The following is a 17,681-nucleotide window of genomic DNA, read 5'->3' as shown; positions in this document are numbered from 1 at the left end:
AGATACGATCAAGGTGTTACAGATATGTTGCTCGTCTCCACACTATATTCCCTTCAGTCTCGGAGCGTTGTTGGTGCTGTGGAACTGATGGAGGTACTATGGTCTATGCTTGGTGGAGTTGTAACATGATAAACCTTTTTGGGGGAATTATTTCCCACAGACAATTTAATACAATGTATGAGAACAGATAACATCCCACAAGTTGTCCTCCTTTCTCAGGCTCAATTAAATCATAGCAAAGGGGTTTGCTATAACTTTGCCTAGCAGCTGCTATGGCGGTCATACCGCACCATTGGTGGGCCACTCATGTTCCTTCCATGTCTGAATGGCAACGAGATGTCACACCTGTGTCATATGGAGGAATTGTGTGCGGAAAATGCAACGGAAGCCGATACATTTCTGTCGGTATGGCAGCAAAGGATAGAATTTGAGTTCCAAGTATAGGACCCATCTGTGGGTTATCAGAATGGCAGAGTTAACAATACTAAACCTACCTGCCTTCCTTTTAGGGATGGGGTTACCACTGGGGGCACCAGGGCCCAGTTGCTGCAAGCTGCTCGTCCGGGTGTTGTGGGGGACCAGGCTGGCGTCTCTGTCTGGGGTTCCCCCACTCTGGTCGTCGGCCGCACAGCACTCGGGTCAGTGTGCGCCGCCGGGGGGAGGCGGTTTATGATTCCCCCCTCAGTGGTCATGTGACTTCTCCCCCACCCTTTGGGTGGGGAGTTATGCATATTATGAACCTGGCTTGCCTTGTCTCTCATTGCCAGTGTTTGCTTCTGACTCCGTCTGCCTACACCCGCATATTTGACCTGACTGCATGTGTTCTGACTTTGGCTTATTTTCTGACTCTGTTTTTGGTTTGTCCCTCTGTACTGCGCACGTGCCTTTCTGGATTGTCCCAGCTTGTTTTCTGACTACCCTTTGGTTGCTTAGTTATTGCTCCTGTCTGTTACTCGGTACCCATCTGCCTGTTCTCCCTGTCCCTCCTTCCGTGGAGTCCGTCACTAGTGCAGCGCAGGGAGTGTCGCCCAGTTGTCGCCCTGGGGCTTAGCCCAGGGGGGCAAGTAGGTAGGGACACGGGAGAGGGCTGGCCAATATTGCTGCTGGGTACCTGTTTCGACCTCCCTGCTTAACCCCTGATATGGAGGCCGTCGCAGCTCTTGCTAACCAAGTAGAAGTCTTGACAGGGTTGGTGCAAGACCTGTCCACATGGCTCCAGCTACAGGAGCAGTCTGCCACCAGTGCGTTGGTCACAACTGCTGCAGCTTCGGTGTCGGTGGTCGAGCCTAAGGTCTCTTTGCTTGACGTGTTTTTTGGTGACCGTAGGACGTTTTTCTCCTTCCGGAAAGCATGCAGGTTATATTTTGAATTGCGTCCCCACTCATCGTGTTCTGAATACCAGAGGGTGGGCATAGTTATTTCCCATTTGAGGGGTGACCCTCAAAACTGGGCACTCTTGCTACCACCCGACTCATGGCGCCGCCAATTGGTAGATGCCTTTTTTACAGCCCTTGGGTAGATTTATAATGAGCCAGATAGGGCTGGGTATGCAGTGAGTAAGTTATTGAGTCTTCAGCAGGGTAGACATCCCGCGGAATAATTCTGCTCCCAGTTTTGACAGTTTTGTGTGCAGTCAAGATGGACTGACCGCGTTCTGAAAGATTTATTTCTAACTGGGTTGTCAGAGTCCATTAAAGATTTGTTGGTGTCGCACCCGGAACCCGAGACGTTAGAGCATGCTATGACTATCGCAGTAAAGGCTGATCGTAGTCTTAGGGCCCAACGCAAGACTCGGACTAAGCTACCCGTGACCGGGTCCGAGATTTTGCCCACGACCTCAGCTACCAATGTAGTCAAGTCTATGGAATGGAGGTGGGCTCTATGTCCCCAAAGGAACGCAAGGAATTCCGGCTCAGGAAACGATAATGCCTTTATTGTGGAGGTCCAGTTCATCAAGTCGCCAACTGCCTCAAGAAACAGCCGTCGGAAAACGTCCGCTCCTAGGCGATGTCCCGAAGGATCGCCTAGGAGCCCAGGTAATTCTGGAATGTTCCAAATTGTTTGTGCCATTGGCTATTTCTTATAATGCTCGCCACCTTAACGGACAAGCCTTCATTGATTCGGGGCCTGCTGTGAACTTCATTAATTTTGAATTTGTCAAGTCTATGTCTGCATGTCTTTTACCGTTGAATCCTCCAATCCGGGACTCGAGTATTGATTCCACTCCGTTGTCAGTGGGGTTAATCTGTAAGAGGACTCTTGAACTAAATTTTTCTGTTGGGGCGCTTCTGAGGTGTGTTCTTTTCTGGTGATGGAGAGCCTTTCAGTTGATTAAGTCCTTGGGCTACCCTGGCTTCGGCTCCACAATCCCCAGATTGATTGGTCCACCTCAGCACTAGTGCAATGGGGGCAGGGGTGCAGTGAGCATTTGGTTTCAGTCCAGGGGGATTCCACTGAGTGTAATGTGCGGAGGTTACCGCCATATATAGAGGATTTTTTTTAAACAACTTTTGGAGACGTTACCTCCGTACCGTGAATGGGAATGCAAAATCGATCTCATTCCAAGCTAGATCTTCGGGGAGCCTATAATCTCATTTGTATTTGGTTCTATATTTGGATGACATTTTAATTTTCTCTTCTGATTGGGAAAGCCGTGTTAAGCATTTAAGAACAGTTCTTTCCCGCCGTCGAGCCCATCATTTGTATGCTAAGCTGGAGAAATGCCTGTTCGAGGTACAGGAGTTTGCCTGCCTTGGATATGTCATTTCTCCGTCAGCCATCCGGATGGACGTGGACAAGGTCAAGGCCATCACCGAATGGGTGCAACCCGCCAACTTAAAGGCGTTACATCGCTTTTTGGGGTTCGCAAACTTTTATTGGAAATTTATTAAGAACTTTCGGTGGTGGCCAGACCCCTGACCGACCTGACTAAGAAGGGGGCTAGGGTTGATTCCTGGTCGCAGGAGGCTGTGAAGGTCTTTTTTTGGTTAAGCTGGATTCAGATCGCCCATTCATCATTGAAGTGGATGCCTCTGAGCATGGTGTGGGGGCAGTCCTCTTTCAGGAATCCCCAGGCACATCTGGTCTCCAACCCTGTGCGTTCTTCTCCAGGAAGTTTAATCAGGCAGAACGCAACTATGATATTGGCAACAGGGAATTATTGGCCATAAAATGGGCATTTGATGAATGGAGACATTTCTTAGAGAGCGCTCGTCACACTATTACGGACGTCACAGACCATAAGAATTTGGTTTATCTGGAGTCCGCCAAGCGCTTGAATGCTCGTCAGGCAAGGTGGGCATTGTTTTTCTCGTGCTTCAATTTTGTAGTCACATATGTGCCCGGGTCCAAGAATGTCAAAGCTGATGCTTTGTCCCACAGCTTCGGGGTACCTGAGGTAGAGGAGCCCTAGCCGGAGAGTATTTTGGGCCCTGGCGTGGTGGTAGCTGCCCTTACGTCTAACACTTCTGCTTTACTCCAGGCATCTGGGCTGTCCATTCCCGAAGGCCTCCCTGAGAGGAGGTTATTTGTTCCCAGAGCCTTGCGGCTTCTCATTTTGGAGGAAGTCCATTCGTATGTCGCAGGTCATCCAGGAGTCCAAGGCACCCTGGAGCTGTGTGGCCATCTATATTGGTGGCCACAAATATCTCAGGATGTCAGGGAATTTGGCAAGTCCTGCCCAATTTGTGCCTAGGTGAAGAGTATACGGAGGGGGCCTGAAGTTCTGCTTCTTCCTCTTCCTGTTCTGGAGAGACCATGGACCCATTTGTCGATGGATTTTATTACCGACTTGCCTGAGTCCTCGGTCATATTTGTGGTCGTCAACAGGTTTTCCCAGATGGCGCATTTTACTGCCCTTAAGAAGCTTCCGTCCGCTCCTGAGCTAGCCACCATATTTATCAAGGAGATTGTAAGTCTGCATGGGGTTCCCAAGGATATCATTTCCGACCGGGGAGTCCAATTTGTGGCCTGGTTTTGGAGGGCTTTTTGTAAGGGTATCAGTATCGGGTTGTCATTTTCCTCTGCCTTCTACCCAGAGTCTAATGAGCAGACAGAACATATGAACCAGGAACTGGTTCAGTACCTCAGAATGTACATGAGTGATTGTCAGAATCTATAGGTCAATTATTTAGCATTGGACAAATTTGCCATCAATAACCATACTCATTCGGCTTTGGGTGTTTCCCCCTTCTTCTGCAATTTTGGTTTTAATCCCAGTTTTGCAGTGCCTTTTTTATCCTCCTCTAACAATCCTTCTACAAACACTCGGGTCCAGGACCTGCGGAAAGTGTGGCAGAAGGTACATGGAAATTTGGAGCAGACCAGGGGTGCGGTGCTAAGGAGGAGCAGAGGTACCTGCACCATTTCTGAACCATTTTCTGTGGGCCAGTTAGTATATTTGTCTTGCAAGAATTTGAAATTAAAAATGCCTTCCTTGAAGCTGGCCACCCGATTCGTGGGCCCCTTCCCAGTCACCAGAGTGAATAATCCCATGGCGTACGAGTTGGCCCTGCCAGACACGTGGAGAATCCATATGGTCTTCCACAAGTCACTCCTTAAGAGGTACGTCCCTCCAGTGGTATTAGACACCATAAAAATTAGATTTTTAGAGATGTAGTAGGAGTTGGACCAAATTGTTCTATTTTGTGTTATTACATGATATGTTCATTTTGTTTTCACAAGGTGTTGCATGATCTTCTTGAAAGGTTTATGTGATCTGATAACACTGTGTAACAAGATTTTGTTTAGGTGGATTTTTTGTTTGTTTCTGATTCATTAGGCCACCAAACCATGAAAACATCCAAAATTGTATCTGTGAGATTGTTTTTAGACTCAGGTGATCGACTTTTCAAAATTTGAGAAAATTCCTTTATTTTCTCAGTTCAAATTGGATTGCAGTGTTGTATAAAAATATTTTCTGACAATAAAATTGCTGAAACTTTCCTGAACATGTAAAATATGCATCAGTGCATGAAATATTACTTGAGGGTACTTAAATGTCATTAAACACATAATAACAACCTCTCAAAGGGCACAGTTTTCTACTCTTCCTCGCGTGGGTTAGGTTACTTTCCCCAGATATAGTCACCAAGCATTCACTCATTATACTGCCCTTGGTACCTCCTTTCAAACTCTTTAATGTCTTGGTGGACTCTTTCCCCCTGTTCCTCTGAACATGCGCCCATGTTTGACTTGAACACTTCTAGATGTGAGTGGACAACATACTATTTGAGTGACATTCTGCATCCCATCTTGAAGTAGTTGTTAAGAAGATTCTGAACTACTTATCTGTAATTGTTCACCTTGTGATTGCCCAAAAAACCATCTACAACATTATTAAAGCTCTTCCATGCTTTCCTTTCAATTGGTAGCAGACTCTTCATGAATTCGTCATCATGCATTATTTCCTCACCTGTTGGCCCACAAAAAGTCCACCTCTGATCTTTGCTTCTGAACGTTGTGGAAAAACAGTCTTTAGGTATTAAAAAGCTTCAGAATTAGGGTCTAATGCTTTGACAAATTGTTTAATGAGCCCCAGTTATATGTGAAGAGGAGGCATTAATATCTCCTCTTGCTTCACAACTGGTTCACACTTTATGTTGTCCCCACCAACCACAAAATAATTCCTCGTTGGCCACTCAACAGTTTCATAGTGCCTGGCAGTATCCCTACTATCCCATAAACACAAGAAGCATAGATACTTTGTATATCCACCTTGCAATTCCCCCAAGAATGTGATCATTTTGAAGTCACCTATAACATCCCATTGATGTTCCTCATACTGTAACACCTGAAGGATGTATTGGACATTTCTATAGTCTTCTTTGAGATGCGCTGAGTGAGCAATTGGGATAGAAGGATATTTATTGCCATTATGAAGAACTGCTTTTAAACTTTTGCTAGAAATGTCAATAAAGAGTCGCCAGTCCTTTTAGTTCATAAGGAAATCCAATTTCTCCAAAAAAGCTTCTCACATTGTGGCAGTAGCATAGTTGATCTTTAACAATAAACCATTGAGAGAATGTTTGATGACATTTTTGCTGCTTAGATACCTTGCAGGTTTTATCCAACAGATTCCATTTCTTTAGCCTTGATGGTAAAATCTCTGTTTGATTTTGTTAGTCTAAGGTCTCAGAATAAATCATTTATGTCTTGTTGATTTGGGAAATAAGGTTTGAAATCTGTGTCTTTAGAGAATTTCTCATCTTAAACATTTTTCACAATCTGATGAGTATCTATCACTGTTATTCTCTCTTGGAGGAGAAGAAACAGGAATCTTGTTGCTGTGTGCAACAGGCCTTAAGGATGATGGAATGTCTGGATAGTCGAACACACCTGTTTTCTTACCTTTTCGGTGGAGACCAGAGATGAGCGAGCACCCAAATGCTCGGGTCGTTATTCGAGTCGCGCTATTCGTAAAATTTGAGAGCTCTACTCGAGTAACGAAGCCCATTGACTACAATGGGAGACTTGAGCATTATCGTATGTGGGCCGCCGGGTCCCGAGCTTTTTTTTTTTAAACTCTCCTCCCCCTATCTGCCAGCCAGCCAGCCAGCCAAAAAAATTGTCGTTGACGTGGAGGGCAAAAACTAACACATCATAGCGGGGAGGGGCCAAAACCTGGGGCGGGGTCGAACACGGCGTGATGCTCGCTCGAGTAGCGAGCACCATCGAGTATGCTAATACTCGAACAAGCATCAAGCTCGGAAGAGTATGTTCGCTCAACTCTAGTGGAGACACATTAATGACACACTAATAGCAGTTTTTGAGATGATCTGTTGGTTTGGGCCAGATATGAGGCACCGGAACTTCATCTGTCGACTCTCTCCTTTATACCATGCCTCAAGATTGGACTTGCAACTACCATAAACTACGTAGGGAGCCCATTTCTTGTTTTGATCGCCTACTGGCATGCCAAAATAGGCCTAGTAGTCTATACAGAAGTCGTTGGCACCTTTGATTCTATGCTTGACTGCTTTGGCACTCAGAAAGGCACCACCGACGTAGCAAAAGGAGTCTGGATAATGTTTGCAGGTAAGAAAAGTTGCCATCACTGAATTAATGAACTCTGAAATGATTGCTACAAATTTTAACTTCACAAACTTTTACTAAAACAAAGAAAAAAAATGAAACCGTTATCTACATATATAAAAGCTTATGCACTGTTTAAAAAAAAAAAAAAAGAAAAGCAAATCGAACCTCGCAGTGAGAAAAACATTTTGACGCAGGAGTAAATGCTCAATAAATCTTAGTTGAGGCCAGATCTCCCCCCTCTCCCACCTTCCTCAGTGATTTCTGATGAATTGCCAGGGGTAGGAGCTTTAACTAAAATAATACCTATACTGGTATATTCTAATGGGACTAAATTATATTTCTTCAGGGGTAATGTATGGGTGCTGTTGTGGAGATTCCTGAAAACCCGATTATCAGGTTGGTATAATGCACATTTTCCCATTCGTCTCCACGACAGCACCAGCTGAGACATACCAACTAAATTGACAGGGAGGGACTATGGCCGAAAGGACCCTGTGACCAAATGCCAGGTCCTTGTCTGTCTGAACGTCCACCGCATTATGTTTGCTAAACATAATGGGGTCTTTTTCATACTGCAGCTTTGCATATTTGTTCCACTGATGCCAAAGCATGTTCAGCCCAGGAAGTGGATACTGCCCTTGTAGATTGGGCTTTGAGCCTAGCAGGGGCCTTCTTGTTTATTGCCTTATATGCCTCTGTAATTGCCAGGCAAATCCATCTGGCTATAGAACTTTTTGCTGACTTTTTGCCCCGGTTGGGGGCAAAAAATTTTAAACATAAATTATCCTTACTTCACTGGCTCGTGGTGCTGATACATTGCAGCACTGCTCTCCTGACATCCAGGCATTCTTTACTATTTTTAAGTTTGTTAAAAAACGAGGGAACTACTATGTCATGTGCCCTATGGAATGGTGACATTACTTTGGGCACAAAGGATCGGACTAATTTGAATATTATTTTAATTCCAGTATCCTGGAAAAAAGGCCGGCAAATGGATAAGGCCTGTAGTTCACTAATATACCTGGCCAAAGTAATTGCCACTGAAAAAAAACTGTTTTTAATGTCAAAACTCTAATAGGGAGAGATTTTATTGGCTCAAACGGTTCTGAAGACAGAACCCTGAGGACCCAATTCAGGTTCCAGTCTGGGACTAGATTAGTAGCTTTCAGTTTGTCTGTCTGCTGCCTTCATAAACCTATCTATCCACCTCATCTCAGAGAGTCTGGTGTCAAAGAAGGCACTAAGGGACGATCTCTGAATCCTTAGTGTATTCGGGGCGAGACCCTTATCCAGGCCTTCTAGCAGGAAATCAAGAGTTGCCAAGATGTTTGGAGAAGAGTCCTTTTACCTAGCTCCCCGAGAGATATCTTTTCCATAGCTTTAGATAAATTTTATTGATAGTTACTTTCCTGCTTGCTAACAAGGTTTGTGTTACCTTCTCAGAGAAGCCTCTTCCCAGCATTATGGATTTTTTAACATCCATGCTGCAAGTTGAAGGCCTGCTATATCCGGATGTCACAGGGCACCCCGTGGTAGAAGGTCTGGCTGAGCAGGCAGGAAGACTTGTGGGCTTAGGTTTTTTAAAAGCCCGAATCAGAGCCTTCTAGGCCAGTATAGAGCTACTAAGATGAGAGCTCATTTCTGCAAACGGAATTTCTGGAGGACCTTGGGAATTAGAGGAATTGGGGGAACTGCATAAGACAAACCTTCGCCCTAATCCTGAACCAATGCATCCACAGTTACTGGGTGATTCCCTTGTCTGAGGGAAAAGTTCTCCACCTTGTTGCTTCCTCTTGATGCAAAAAGGTCCAACTGTGGAATTCCCCATTTGTTGGTAATAAATTCAAAGGCTTCCTGGGAAAGGGAGCAGCTAAGGTAGTCCGCTTTTTGATTTAAGGTGCCGTTTAGGTGGGTTACCGATAATGATAGGACTCACTCCTCTGCCCAGTAAAAGATCTTTCGGGAGAGGTCCTGCAAGGATGGGAACTTTGTTCCACCCTGATGCCAGATGTGAGCAACTGCCGTGATATTGTCTGAAAAAAATCTTCAGATGTTGACTGCGCATAGAGTCCCCCAATTGCCGAAGAGTTTCCCAAATCAATCAGAGTTCCTTGTAATTTGAGGACCGGTTTCTGAATTGTGGGGCCAAGTACCCTGAAGAAATAAGTCCCGGTATGGGCACCCCAGCTTTGAGAATTGGCATCTGTTGTGATGCATATGGCTGGGTCTTGAAGCCAATAGACCTCCCTTGATAGGTTTGGGGTCATCAGCCAGCAGCGCAGGGTTATCCTGACTTAGTTCTCCATGCATATCCTTTTTTTGAGTGAGGACTGGCTTCTGTCCCAGGTCCCTAGAACTGCACTCTGTAGGACCCTGGTGTGCGCTGGAGCCCACGCCACCTCTGGGATGTAGGAAGTTAGCTTCCCTAGTAGTGACATGGCTTTTCTGATTGAACATGTTTTGTTCTTCAGAAATGCGCTGCCATGGCACTGAACCCCCCGCCTTCCTCCTATTTTTGAATTGGGGAGAAATGAGTGCTGGTTTTGAGAGTCTAGCATGCAGTCTAGAAACTGTTTCTTTTAGCTGGGAATTATGTTCGACTTTTCCCGGTTTATCCTCCACCCTAAGTACTAGAGAAGGTGAATAGTCATCGGGAGATGTTCTATTAAGAGCTCCCTGGTTTCTGCTATGACTAGGATATTGTCCAAGTAGTATCAGAATTGATTTTTGACTTATTTATGCCCCTAGTTCTGCCATGATTTTGGTGAAGATGTGGGGGGGGGGGGGGCAACAATTTACTGAAGGGGAGGCAGGAGAATTGAAAATGCTTTATTCTTTCCCCATGTGGAGCGCAAATCTGAGAAATTTCTGCGAGTACATATGAATCAGTACATGGAAGTATGCGTCCTTTAAATCTATGGACACCATGAAGGCACCTTGTTTTATTAGTCTTACTGCCGAGTTCACGGACTCCATCTTGAACCTTCGATACTTTATATAAGCATTTAGTGGCTTTAGATTTATGATCATTCGTCTTCCTCTTTTGCTGACTTTCTTTTGGAAACCCCATTTTTCTATCCGCCACCTTCTCAAGAATTTTGTCTAGGCCTGTCAGGACCAAATAAAAATTGCCCGTAAAAGGGAAGAGTACATAATTTATTTTTGAAGGCTAAATAGCCTCACCAAGATTTCAACTACAGCACTCGTTTAGTGGTATTTGATAGTGCTGCAGTGCGAGCAGACAACTTAACGGTTTCGGCTGATGCGTCGGCCAAGAAATTTATGGCCATTTTTAATATCGGGAGCGAATCCAGAATTTGCTCTCTCGGGGTCTTATTCGATATGTGGATTTCCAACTGTTCCAACCACACACTTAGGGTTCGGGTCAGGCAGGTGGCTGCTACACCAGGTTTGAGTAGACTGGCTGCTGCCTCACAGGTTTTTCTCAATAGGCCCTCTGCTTTTCTATCTATGGGATCCCTCAGTGGTGCAGCATCTTCGGAAGGTAGAGTAGTTCGCTTGGCCACTTTAGCCATGGGGACGTCCACCTTGAGTATCTCATCCCAATCTGCGCTTACCTCCTCCAAAAATGGGTAGCGCCTTTTTAATTCCTTTACCTGTAAAGAATCCCATGTCGGCTTTACTCCATTCCTTTTTGATAATTTTCTGGATGTTCTTTTGGACTGGAAAGGTGTGTCTACGCCTTTCCCCCAGCCCTCGAAAACGTCATCCTGGATTGTGCGAGGCTGTCTGGGTTCTTCAATTTTGATGGTGGCTCTGACTGCCTTAATAAGCGGAGGGAGATCTTCTTGATTGAACAGGAGTTTTTTAATATTCATCCTCGTCCGAGGATTCCTCTGGAGCTGGCTGCTCCTCTAGGTCCAAGAACATGATACTCTTTTCGGAATCCGAGTACTCAGCTAATCTACAGGGCTTCCTTAAGCGGATGGTGTAGCTGATTGCATAGATTGGGATACCAAGGCGGAGCGCATTTCTTCCATGATTAACTGCCTAATATCATCCATAAATCTGTTTGATTCCTCCTTGAGTTCTTTGGCTATACAAAGTTTGCATAGCGGCTTGTTGTAGGCCGAGGGCAATCTCTTTGCGCACTGAGCGCACTTTTTTGGTCTTGCTTTTGGTGGGTCTATTTTCTTGTCCCCCTAACGAACATGGGAAATGCAAGCAACATATGAATAATATGCTAGACACGATTTGGGTGTGTCCAGTGCTGGAGTACTCATGTTTCTGTAGTACTACTGCCACCTATGGACGAGAAGCGTGTTTTGCAGCTTCCTTAGTATCCACTGTCTTTCTTTCGGATTCCTTTATATGCACGCCTAGCCACACCCACAGTCCCACCCCCAACGCATCATCATGCCGGTGACATGACGCCGCAGGCTCCACCTCCGCTAGCAGCGTTGCTTAAGGGAGCTCAAGAGCACCACACCTGCTGCTATGTGGGCCTGCGACATCCATGTGGATCAGCTGCGTGGGGAGACTGAGAGGAGGATATGGCCCCCACGTAATATCCCCGATGGACCGCAGTGGGAGGAATCCGGCCTGGGTTTACCACCCAATACAGCGCCTAAGGAGACGATCTTTGGAAAGGGAGGACCAACTTCCTGACCTCCAATCCCAGTAAGTATCCTGCTAGAAAAATTCCAGCACCTCTCTAGGACAGGAAAACACTGAGAAAGGTGGGAGAGGAGGGAGCTTTTAAACCTCTCTGTGTGTTCCTGTCCCATCAGGAAGAGGCGATTGCAGCTGGTGCTGTCGTGGAGATGACTAGAAAAATCAGATGTTTAAGAGTAGTATTTATGGGAAAAACTGATTTGCACTGTGGTAAAAGACCCACGAATATCTTATCCTGCGCTATCCGAGGGTTGTTGTGCCTCATCCTCAATCTGCATGGTCTTACAGACTGCTTTAAGCAATTGATCCATACTGGAGGAGGAGAATAAGTATCTCTTTTCCTCCTGTACTACCTCACTAAGTTCCCTAAGGAAAAATTCTTCCGCTATGTCGGAGTCGGAATCTGACACAGCCAGAACAGTTTTTCTTGCCGCCCCTGAGGGCCCTGGCTGGAGCTCTGCAAAGGAAGACTGCACCTCTTCACGGACCACTGCCATGATGTCAGACATAAAAGATGATTTTTCCTCTTGCAGTATTTTTGCTGAACAAGTAACGCAAAGCGTTTTAGTGTAAGCCTCATCCAATTTTGCCAAACACATTGAACATTTCTTACTCCTTCTCCTAGCGTCCCTGGGCTTTTGAGTATCCCTTTCCTTTAATGACAAGGAATACCTAGTAACTGAAGTGAGTGTAGTACAAGTGCATTTTTGGTTGGCCCACAGGACCACTTACAGTCTGGAGACTCTCCAGATCCTCTCTGGCTGACATTCTTTGCAGTGGGTCCGGAAATCCTTACTTGGAACCAGTCAGTTATCTGTATCAGCCACCCGCAAAGTTTCTCTGATGTAGGGGGCTTTAAAAATTTGATTTTGGCGGACATTCTGCCTAAGCCACGCCCCCTCACATGCTCCGGCTGATGCGCCGCCCCATTACGGAGCGTCTGACATCAGCCACTGGGTAACCGGGGCTGCTACCATCTGATGCCGCTCACGTGACTCCCGACTGGGGTAAGTCTTCACTCCAACAGCCTGCTTAGTGGAGGAAGGGGGTCCTTTTATTCTCTGCCTCCTCCTGTCCCTACAAGTCAGCAGAGGAGCAACCTCCATTGTATGCTGTCATGATGTCATAGGGAAAAAGCCTTTGATGGGGTAGACTAGTAATTTATGAAAGCTGTCCTCAAAAAATTAAAATGCCCCCAAAGCTAATTGAAGCAATTTTTTCATTGTATGCACAGCGACACACAAGATTGAGAGTTAATTACTATCCCTAACATTTAATATTTCAAATGGCACACATCAGTTGTGCCAACTTTATCCCACACTTTTTATTCTTACACTAGACACCCTCTTACAAGCAGTTCAACAAGACCCAGAACTACAAGGACTACAGGTTGGTAAAGATAACATACAAACCTCAGCATTTGCAGATGACTTCTTATTTCTTATTACAAACCTGCAGCAATGACTGTTAAAACTAAACACTATATTAGACTCATAAGGGTACGTATCCAATTATAAAGTCAACAAGACTAAATCAACGAGATTGAATATCACTTCTATTCGGTCAGGAGTAGAAGAGGTGAAAAGGATCACACCATTTACATGGGCATCACATACAGTAGATAATATTGGCATTAAGCTTAAAGGGGTTGTCTCGTGAAATCAAGTGGGGTTCAGCACTTCTGTATGGCCATATTAATGCACTTTGTAATGTACATCGTGCATTAATTATGAGCCATACAGAAGTTATTCACTGACCTGCTCCGTTGCTAGCGTCCCCGTCGCCATGGATTCGTCTAAATTCGCTGTCTTCTGGCGTTTTTAGACGCGCTTGCGCAGTCCGGTCTTCTCCCTGGTGAATGGGGCCGCTCGTGCCGGAGAACTGGTCCTCGTAGCTCCGCCCCATCACGTGTGCCGATTCCAGCCAATCAGGAGGCTGGAATCGGCAATGGACCACACAGAGCCCACGGTGCACCATGAGAGAAGACCCGCTGTGCATCGTGGGTGAAGATCCCGGCGGCCATCTTGGTAAAGGAAGAAAGAAGTCGCCGCAGCGCGGGGATTCGGGTAAGTAATAAACTTTTTTTTTTTTTTTAACCCATCCCTTGGGTTTGTCTTGCGCCGAACGGGGGGCCTATTGAATTTAAAAAAAAAAACGTTTCGGCGTGAGACAACCCCTTTAAGAATAAATTACCAGATTTCTTTAGAAACAACATTCTACTGCTTGAAAAAGAAATAAAAGAGTTGCTTCAGGCCAAATGCACATGGGCAGACATTCCGCGGTGGGATTTCCCGCAGAATTTCCACCCGTGCCCACTGCCATAGGATTGCATTATCTAATGCAATCCTATTCAGACAGCCGCGATTTGACTGCGTGAAAACTCGGAGAGGTCGCACAGAAACATCACCGGTGATGCGCTGGCTCTGGTCTGCGCATGCGCGGCGGTGCGAGAGCTGGCACAGAGCAAGATGCCATGAGGAGGTGAGCGCCGGTTCACAGCAGGGGCACGGCTCTCATCCCGCTGCGAGAATTTTCACGGCGGGATCAAACCCGGCCGTCTGCAGGAGGCCTTACTCAGATGACCTCCCCATAATTCCTTGGTTTGGCAGGAAGAACCTGGTTCAGACATATGCGCTAACCCAACTCATATATAAAATACAAATGCTCTCTATTTATATCCCACAATCATTTTTTAATAAAATGTGCTTGCTTTTTTTGGAAGCTTAGCCTTCTCTGCCCTATCTTCTAATGACAAAGAAAAAACACAATGGAGCTGTGAGTCTGCCTGATCTATCAGAATATTATAAAAAGGTTTGAGTGAATAGTTGGCTCGAGCCAACGTATCCAATTAAAAACCACAAACTACAAAGGCTAGTGCAAATCACACAAGGAGTTACCTTTTTGAGAGATGTTTGGTTTCCAAGGCCTAGTATATAAAGGTCAAAAGATTTAACTTGGTGTTAAGGGGTGTCTGTGAGACATGGAACCACCTTAAATCCTCTGTAGTACCCTTTCCATTGCCAATTACACCACTCTAGCTACTGCCTTTTACAATGAAGGAAACCATCTCCCAACCAGAAAAAATCCCCCCCTCAAAACCACTAACCAATAATATGGAGAAAAAGACAAGGATGATAGCTTTGCTGACAAAAAGTTACACCACTGCCTCATCCCCCAGTAGGCCGACTTGTATATCTTCTTGGGGATCGGAATTGGGTATTAAGCTATCTGACGCAGAACTCAAGTATTTTTAAGGTCACATATGGTGCCTCCCCGTGTTTTTGTCTGCAAGTGACTCAATATAAACTTTTAGCCAGATGGTATGGCACTGTGGAGTGGCTTTATGCATATAATCTCACAGAGCCGGTGAGATGTTGGAGATACCAGGAACACACGGGCTCTTATTTGCATATATGGTGAAAGTGCCCTAAGATTAAATCATTTTGGTCAAAGATTGAGAGGGAAATGGAGCTCATCTTGGGGAAAAAAGGGTGATTTTATCACCAGATGTAATTTTCTTAAGCAGACCCAAAGAGATCAATTACCCTCATGTTTAATTGAGACAACAAAAGCATTAATTCCTCTCCTTTGGGGAAACCAGGATTCTCCAACAATAGCTCTCTGGACAGAGAAGGTTAAATAAATCGTTAGATTCAAAGAAATCCTAAGTTGGTCTAACCAATTGCAAGCATTAATTAGCAAAATATGATCAATTGGCAGAAATATTCAGCTCAAGCAATATAACATTAATTTCTATTCAACATATCAAAATAAAGTAAATCTCATTCCTTACAACAAAATGTAGGCACATATCATCCAATACAGATGGGGTATTAATTACAGGCAAGCAGCTGCAGAAGAATCATGAGTCAATACTTATTAGAGTCAGCAAGATAAAATGACAGTCGAATGTACCCCCCCCCACCGATTCCCCCACATATCCTGCCTTCACGGTTTCGCGGGTATGAGTTACTCCACTAAAAGGTTACATTAAATTGTTTTTTTGTTGAGTTGCTAGCTGTTTGGGATCGTTTCCATATTGAATTCTCAGAGATGAGAATATGATTGTTGAATATGATATGTGGAAGTATTCAAAAAGGTTCCATCCTTGTAACAGTTTACTCTCAACTGCGTTATAATACAGGGTGGAGCGCGGTAATTTGCTAATTTGGGAGTGAAATAAAAAAATAATGAACTTGTTTATATTTTATTTACATTGAACAGTAGTGAAATTTACAAATTATTTGGTTTTAAATATTGTATCTGGCAAATGTTGACCTTCGCTATCCACACACTGCTGCATACGTTTTCTGAAGTTCTCATGCACTCTTTCAAGCATGTTGACTGGTATTCTGGCAATCTCAGCGTCAATATTGTTCCTTAGGTCTTCCAGGGTGTTGCTTTTTTGAGTTGCAGGTTGTGGCAGCGCTGTTGGTCGAAGAGAGGGGAGAGTGGGCGTTGCTTATAGTGGCTGACGGGAAGTTTGTCTGCAGCTGCTTTTCAGTTGCCATCATGCAGTGGACACGTGAGGAGCGTTCATTTTGTGTTGAAGCGTATTTTTCAAATAACCACTCAATCATTGCAATGCAACGTATGCAGCAGCGTGTGGATAGCGAAGGTCAACATTTGCCAGATACAATATTTAAAACCAAATAATTTGTAAATTCTACTACTGTTCAATGTAAATAAAATATAAAATAAAGTTTTTACAAGTTCATTATTTTTTTATTTCACTCCCAAATTAGCAAATTACCGCGCTCCACCCTGTAGTATGATGTTAAAAAAAATATATGTCTTAGTTGAATGGAAAATGATTATTGGAACATGATATGTTATTATATGTTAAATGTATTTGAAAATCCAATAAAAAGAGATTTAACAAGACAAAATAATATTTTGTTCAATTTTGGCCAAGTTTCAAGTTCCTAGGTGCATTAGATACCTCCCCCAAACAAACTCTGAACCCCATAGGGGTTGAATTTCAAAAAGTCCTTTCTTAGGGGATCTCTGCCTACACCTGTCAAACTCAGGTGAGCTCTTAATCGTAGCTCGTCAGATGTCAAGTGAGCCAGGAGTTTTATACATAAGTGGTAACTTGGAAGAGCCAGTCCAGCACAATAGTCCATATCAGGGTGCGGACATTTACATTCAACACAGAAAGTGAAAATGTAAATCTCAGATCAGGCAGATATTGTCAGTACAAACACATTAGATCATATACTTAGCAATCAAGCCTAACTGAACCCGGGCACATAACTCCATAATCCAGTAAGTCTCATGTACCAAAAGTTTCCTGTGCCAATCACCCCTCCAGGAGGGAATATTAAGCTTGACTAAGGCCGTGATATGGCCGAAACGTCGTGATCTGTAACGGTCTATGGAGATGCAATAAAGGAAGCATCATCTGGAGATATTTTATTGAAACAACCTGTGTGCTGCTCCTTACTTCTCTCTTTGCCTACACTTGTGATGATCTGCGAAGTCTGGATCAACTTGTGAGCGTGCATCCATATGGCTCCCCATATACATTGGGATTTCCTATTGTGCTGCTGGATTAACTACTATTTTGGATTACAAATACATAAGATCATACTTAGAATTCAAGCCTAATGTAACCCGGGCACACAACTCCATAATCCAGCAAGACTCATGTACCAAAAGTTATCTGTGAAGGAAAATTAGCCCCGCAATGGCTATAATGTACAAAGAACACATATTGCCTGAATGACACATCACAAAATTTCATCCAAAACCATTCAATATATCTACTTTAAACTTTATAGCCATTAAAAGGTGTTAATCCTCTCTCTCAGGTAGGTGATTGGCACAGAAAACCTTTCCTACGTGAGTCTTACTGGATTACGGAGATGTGTGCCCGGGTTCTGTTAGGCTTGAAGTCCAAGTAAGATCTTATATATTTCTGTTGGCAGGATCTATCGGATTTGTAAATGTTTGCACCCTGATATGGACTATTATGTCTCAGCAGCTTTCCCAAGTTGTGACTTACGTAT

The sequence above is a fragment of the Eleutherodactylus coqui genome, chromosome 5, assembly GCF_035609145.1.
Source record: "Eleutherodactylus coqui strain aEleCoq1 chromosome 5, aEleCoq1.hap1, whole genome shotgun sequence".
In the NCBI taxonomy this organism is placed as follows: Eukaryota; Metazoa; Chordata; class Amphibia; order Anura; family Eleutherodactylidae; genus Eleutherodactylus; species Eleutherodactylus coqui.
The sequence above is the reverse complement of the archived record's forward strand: the minus strand, read 5'-3'. Positions refer to the sequence as shown.